At 38.2% G+C, this 7,604-nt stretch overlaps 1 long non-coding RNA gene across 1 annotated transcript; it reads left to right on the top strand.

Moving 5' to 3' along the window:
• The first annotated feature begins 604 nt into the window (after positions 1 to 604).
• On the top strand, positions 605 to 7,318 carry LOC117976788 (uncharacterized). Its single transcript, XR_004667556.3, has 3 exons — positions 605 to 866; positions 4,225 to 4,775; positions 5,682 to 7,318. It is a non-coding gene; the product is annotated as an uncharacterized LOC117976788 (long non-coding RNA).
• Positions 7,319 to 7,604: the final 286 nt, after the last annotated feature.

The following is a 7,604-nucleotide window of genomic DNA, read 5'->3' on the forward strand; positions in this document are numbered from 1 at the left end:
GAACCAATGCCCCTTTCAGTGTAAATGTTGGTACCTTACCCTTTGTTTTCCTGGGTGGTATCATATTCCCAAACCAAGGACTCTCCTTTCTTTATTTCTTTACTCTAGAAGCTATGTTACTAAGCAGGCAGCCCCCACTTCTGAGGAGAGACAGTTTCTTGCTCAGCAAGCAATGCTTTCTTCCCAGCAGGGGATTAGATGGGTGCATATATATATATTTTTGTTTTTTTGCAGCCCGAATATCAAGGTTCTAGAGGCAAAATTCAAAGCAAATGAAACACTCATCTTATCTGTCTATGGTTATAATGATTTACTCACCCACTAAAATTTAGATTTATCTAAATTAGATTCACTTAAATTCTCTTGTCTGTCATCCCTGTTAGAAAACATGAAGGTTTTCTTTCTTGTCGATGAAGGAGCTGAGACTCAATTTTCAGCCTGTTTATTCTTTTTCTCTGTCTCTCTGTCCCCACCCTCTCCACACACATACCCCTGCTCATTCTGACACACTCACGTATGTTCTCATAGGGAGTGGGCCCAGCCTCAGCTGAGGGAGAGCTTAGAGGGAGGTGTATGCAGCTTCAGCTCCAGATTAATGAGCTATTTGACTGGGACATGACGTTGGTTTAACAGCATTTTTTCTCAAATGTGGTGTGATCAGGAATTTGCAGAAGTTTATTCTTAGCTCTTTCTTTTGGCTTCTGCAACATGTTAACAGCTTGTGCATTTTGTAATGCCTTTTTCATTACCATGGTAACCATTAAAACTTAAGGTATATGTGACTGAAGATCTGGCCAAGCTATTGGTTGGTGGCATGCTGGAAGTCAGTGAAATAAAAACCACATCTAGTCGGCAGCTTTTTACAGGTATGTCTTTCCTTAATTAACCTGGCATGTAAAATTTCTGTATAACAAAATATTAGGAGATAGTTATTCACTTCAGAGAGAATCGACAAATTCACTTTTATATGGTGAATTCCTTCGTTCATTTTAAAATAGGATTATTTTGACCACATGTTGCTTTCTCTTCAGAGTGAATATGCAAACCTTGAGTTATTAAATATTAGAAAAGAGTCATGAATTTGATTTTAGAGCTAAGTTTAATTGGTAGACAAACACTGTGCCTAGATCTCCTCATATTTTTAGTTTAGTTTAGTTTTGTTTTAAACATTGTATGATCAGCTCTGTCAAGAATAGTATGGCAATTAATTAACTATTATCATGTTTAGTTCACGTCGTCAGTGTTAAGCAAATCCAGGCAAGTATGTCAAGCAAAACAACAACAAAAACAAACAAGTTAACAAACCTAATAGGAATAACAGAAAACAAACAAAACCAACCAAAAACCCAATGACAACAAAAATTACTATCCCGACTATGAAAAGGTCAATGGCTGTTTAATATAACTGGTTGCTATTTTAATTTTATTTCCCAGTTCGGCAAAGCTTTATTCTCTTCAGCACTATGCTGGGCATCGTAGGAGGTACTGAAAACTTGTGAGGAAAAGTTCCTATTTTCAATGATTTTGGCAAACTATTCGGAAATAAGACTTGCATAAAGGAAATAGAGATAAAACACAGTTATGTGTTAAAATAAATACCCCCAGAAATAGGCCCTGAGAAAGTGGAAGACACTGTAGACTTGATAGTCAGAAAAATCTTTATTTAGAAGGAGTAACTTGGGCTCCATGTTGAAAGATCAGATGAGACTTGGCTAGCCAGACAGCGAGACTAAGATCATGGTATTTCTGAAGAAATATTTTTTCATAATAGGATGCATCAGTGATATAAACACGGTTGCTTGCAAGTATAGGACAGTGAATACTGGATGAGAAGATGATTCATGCTCAGGTGAAAATAACATTTTGCTTAAAATATTGAAATTCTTATGAAGTATGAGAATATTTTCTCATAGTTCAAATGAAGGTGACAGCCTTTCCCCATCTAAGAGGAAGATGACAAATTCATGCTGAACACAACAAAGTCTGACAAACTCTTATCTAAGGCTGTAACACATTTTAGGCAGAGAAAAAATATTTAAAAAATAATAACTTGATGAAACTCATAGATATTATAATAGTACTATGCAAGCCAGAAAAGTTTTCTTTTATTTATTTATTTATTTGAGACGAAGTTACATTCTTGTGGTCCAGGCTGGAGTGCAGTGGCGCAATCTTGGCTCACTGCAACCTCCACCTCCCAGGTTCAAGTGATTCTCCTGCATCAGCTTCCTGAGTAGCTGGGATTACAGGCAACCGCCACCACGCCCAGCTAATTTTTGTATTTTTGGTAGATTCAGGGTTTCACCATGTTGGCCAGGCTGGTCTCGAACTCCCGACCTCAGGTGATCCGCCCTCCCTGGCCTCCCAAGGTGCTGGGATTACAAGTGTGAGCCACCATTCCTGGCCAAAAGTATCTTTCTTAATAAAGATTTTGGGGTACAGTGTTTCTTCTCCTTCTCACCAAATTAATCTACAATGATTAAAATTTGAGTTGTGGTCATAGATGAAATAACAGATACAACCACCCAACATCTACCTGTTTAATAAACATAGTTCTGGAAAAAACCCCTCTTCAGTTGTTGTTTTTCACAAAAGATAGCATCTAATATTGCCTGCTTCCACACTCAATCACTGGCACATGTTAGTTTCATCAAAAATCTCATTCATGACAGGCACCCAAAGACAGAGCATTGTGCAAAATGTTGTCTTGATGCCAAAACTGTCAGAACTGTCCTGGATTCTATTATCTCTACTAAAACTAGGATACATTTTAGCATTTTATTTGTGATTCCAAGATTCTCTAACTCACCAGAGCACTTCCTGCTTTGAGCATCTCTGCTTGCCCTGTTGTTCATAGCAATAGAACTGTATGAAAACCTCCCCGCCAAATTAGTAGTTACCCATTAACCAATAAGTTAGTTGATAGAAGAGTTGACTACATAAGAAGTTAAAAAAGTGGGAACCCCTACTACCTGATTAAATGAGCAAGAAAAAGTTTTTGACATTTCCTTTTTTGTCATACTGTTACTTGATAACTGACCCCAAACTATCGTCTGCTCTGCTGTTACAAACATGAGGACCAAAGGACAAGTCATTACACACAAACACACACAAGCCCACCTTTCTCCTTCTGCTCTAACAAGGAAGTCTACATTAACGGTATCACTTCCCTTTTAGTTTAGTGTATTTACTTCTGTGAAAATAATAATACCATTATAAGGTTAGGAAATCGTCCTTAAAATGTAATCAGTCACTGGCAGCTCAGTGTGAGTGAGTTTATTACCATTCAACAGAAACAATTACCTTGGTTGAAAATGCACAAATACCTGGAGATACTTGGAAATCTGCAGAGTGAAAGCAAATACCCAAAAGTCGACGAAGGGCCTGTTGGTGAGTTAAATGCAAAGATGTGTTTTGTTTTGGAGTAGGGAGAACTAGATTTTTATTCTGACTTTAAATGGCAAAGCCCAGTGAGTTAGACTCACTAATTTTGTTGAGTGTCAATTTATTTATGTGCCATATAAAATAATTGAACTAAGTACCTCTAATTTATATTCTAAAGTTATATTTATATGATTATAATCACAAATTCACCAGTGATCTGTCCTTCTGTAGTGGACGATTGCTAATTGATAAAACACAATAGATTAATGACTAGTCTCATCAAATTGTTTTGCTTTGTTTTATTTTGAGAGGGAGTCTCGCTCTGTCACCAGGCTGGAGTGTAGTGGCGCAATCTCGGCTCACTGCAACCTCCACCTCCTGGGTTCCAGAGATTCTCCTGCCTCAGCCTCCCAAGTAGCTGGGACTACAGGCATGCACAACCACGCCCAGCTAATTTTTGTATTTTTAGTGGAGACACGGTGTCTCCACATTGGTCAGGCTTGTCTGAAACTCCTGACCTCATGATCCGCCCACCTCAGCCTCCCAAAGTGCTGGGATTACAGGCATGAGCTACCACGCCTGGCCATCAAATAGTTTTTTAAAATCCTATAGAATTAGTGAAATAAAATAGCCCTGAATTATTAATCTTGATCTTTCCTATTTTCACTAGAGCCCTGTTTTAGGTAGAATTCTCAAATGATTCCCAAATTCCTGCTCCTTTATGTGCACACCTTGTAGAATTCCTTCTTCTTGAGTATAGGAAGGACATGTGAATATGATGAGATCCCTGTTCCCTTGATTATATTATGTTATAGGAGACTGTATTGGCCTGTTTCACAGGGAGAAGTCAATGAGACACAGTCCTATTGGGCTGGAAGAAAGCAAGCATCCATGTTGTGAGATGCCTATGGCGTTCATGTGACAAGGAACTGTGGATGACCTCTAGCAGCTGAGAGCAGTCCCTGGCTATTTGATAGCTAACAAAGAAACGGGGACCTCAGTCACACAACTGCAAGGAAATGAATTCTGCCAACAACCAGTGAGTTGGGAAGAGATCCTAGAGCCTCCGATGAAATTCACAGCCCTAGCTGACACGTTTATTATCATTTGGTGAAACCCCAGGAGAAGATCCAGCTAACCCAGACTAAGACTTCTGACCCACACAAACTGTGAAATAAGAAATCTGGTTATTTTAGGCTGCTAAGTTTGTAGTAATTTGTCATACAGCAAAGAAAGCTAATACCACCCCCTTCTAGCACCACTCATTTTGGAAGACTTTGTTCATATAAGCAAATGCAAATATCTGAATTGAGTGGACATTTGAAAAATATTCGCCCACAAATTTGACAAAGAATTAAAGGGACTCTGTAGGCAAAGCTGACCATGTGAAGGTAGGTTTTCCTTGGGTGATTATGGTCTCATTTAAGACTTGGGCATTCAGACCAATACTCACCTCTAAGTCTGTCTAGTCCCTTGTGTGTGGCTGCTTTGGTAATTGTATAAGTACATGTTGGTTGTTTGTATTTATTTGGTAACGAATCACATCAGATATTTTAGGGGTAGGTGTTGAATCTCTTATATTGGGTATAACTATGCAAGCCTGTCATTGGGGAAATTTTCTCCTGACCTTAGCTGGTGATCAGCTTATGCCCCGAAGCATGAGAATTGATAGGCCTTATAATTTTACCCAACCTAATGTAACAGCAGCTGCTGTCCTTGGTGCTTGCTATCTGATTAAATTCCCAAATTAGGAATTGCCTTTTGTAACCTGAATTCTGTCATGGTGGTAAAATCTGACAATAACTGCTCTCATTTTTACCTCGCCCACCATAGAGTGTTTCTTCAATAACACATCAACCATCTCAGACCATCACATATTACTCTGGCACTTTATTAGAATTTGGGAATTTTGTAATCCTACTCAAAATGAGATTGCATGCTTTCTAATGTAAGAAAGGAGACAGAGAGGCCAATTCAGCTCTAAAACTGCAATTGTTTGCCTTCCTCCAGGGACACATCTCACAGATTGCCATGAAAATAAATTGGAAAGTTTACAATTCCAAATCATTGCCTACCATGTATTACTTCACAGACAAAAACAAACACTACCACCACCATCACCACCACCAAGAATACAAGAAAATATATCCGTGAACTTTCATCTCTTCAAGAGGAAAAATGCATTACAATTAGATTAGACTATAACCATTCAGCAAGTGTGTTGGTTTTCTGCTTCTCTTAAAATGATTTATTATTTATTACTATATTTTTCAAGATTATCTTCTTTATCCCTTTAGGAAAGGAGCAGTTTGGCTCTCTCTGTGATTACCAAACCAGAGCGAAAGCCTTCAACTACGGACCACTGCAATTTCCACCATAACAGGCAACCCAGCAATTAGAACCGTTTGTTACAGTGACAGCAGAGAGAACCATTTTCAAGCAACAAGGCACAGGAGCAGGAGCTGGAGGAAGAGAGAGCCTGTTCATTTGAAGGGGACTAACGCCACACAGCAGCTAATCCTGGAATGGCAGGCAGTTTTGGGAACTGCCTATCCTGCAAAGGCTGAGATATTCACATACATTCTTGAACTTTTGGAAATGGTCTAATTCTGCTTTTTTCTGACCAGGAATACAATTGGGTCATAAAATTTGGCGTTTGGGAAGAGACAAAGGTTTATCTTTAGTCCAGTGCATAATTTAATTTATTACTTCAATATTAAAAATGAAAACATAAAGGTAGGCACTTTCTTTTCAAATTCTGGATTTTAGTGAGTATTTCGGTGCTCAGAAAACATCTCACAATTGAAACTTTGCAAACAGAGTCATGTTTGTTTACAACAAAAGTACTTGAAATAAAACTACAGCATGTTATTCTGTTGCCACTTTGTCATTTATTCTCATTTTCATATGTTTTAAATTATGTTACAAATTTATTGATAGCTTGGGAGAAAATGCCAATTTTGATATCTTTTTTCTTTCTTTTTCTTGTTATTATTTTTCTTTTCTTCCCCTGCTCCTTTCTTTCTTTTTAATACACTCTTCTTTTGTTACCATTGCGTTTAGTCCTTGATATAAGCAATGACAAACTACCTATCTCCAGTACATGTCAGGTTATCTTTGGATTTTATTTCTCCCTGTCTCAAATGAAGCAATAATACTACTCACTTACCACAAAGAAACCATCTGAGAATTAATAAAATAATGTGGACTGTTTGATCTTCTCCGAGCGAGGTACTTTTTCCTCCTTTGTTCAAGAGCTATTATTATTGAGAGATTGAATGAATAAATAGCCACATGCAGATAATTTTTAGACAGTGAATAAGCATCTTCCTAGATATTTTTGTGGCAGATATTTGAATATATCACCTTCTCTATTCTTTAATGAAAAGTCAGGCTATGAAGCAAAAGTCTATGAATATGCATCTTTTCTAAAAGAAAGCATACACCAGACTGGATGGTTTACACGGAAGGTTGAAGGAATGTTTTAGTCACTGTTTTCCAATCTGCTTTTTCAGAAGCAGGTATTGCTAATGTAGAAAAAAATGTTGGTAGTCTTTCTCTTTTGTTTGGTTTAAAAAGGATGAGGCTTTGTTTTCTTCCTGTTATTCATTTTGCAACTGCACAACTACTGCTCCGGCACCGCAGCAGCTTTTGCCAGAGTCAGAGGTGAGGTCATGCTTGACTGAAGAAATCTAAGATCAATTTGTTGTCTCATATTTCAACATTAAATGCAGCTTGAAATATAATTGTTAGTCCATGCACTCTGTGCTTTAAGGAAGTGTTCCAGCATCTCAGAACAGGGAGTGTGGTTATCAGTGATAAACCACAACGTTTACCCTAAACCACGGCTAACCAGAATTTTCAGGCTGAGAGAGACAGAAAGAGGGGCAGAAGGGAGACTGGAGAGGGAAAAGACAAAAAAAGACAGAGCTTTGGGGAGTCAAAAGAAGTGAATGGCTTGAAAAGCAATTGGAACAATTTGGAAATTTGCAAATAAAATTGCAATTAAAATATTTCATTTATAAATTATTTTGTTTTATTCTTGTCCCTACTTAAAAGGCCCCTCCTCTCCTGGTACAGCTTCACAGATCTTGCCGTGGAGGGGAGACCTGTGATACCACTCAGGGCAAGGGATTTCTGGTTTCCCCTCTTAGGAATATTTGCATGCTGACAAACAGCTGCTGGGGAGGACAGACTGTGTTTTTTCGGGGGGCTAGGGA

This window comes from Pan paniscus, chromosome 17 (genome assembly GCF_029289425.2).
Source record: "Pan paniscus chromosome 17, NHGRI_mPanPan1-v2.0_pri, whole genome shotgun sequence".
Lineage (NCBI taxonomy): Eukaryota > Metazoa > Chordata > Mammalia > Primates > Hominidae > Pan > Pan paniscus.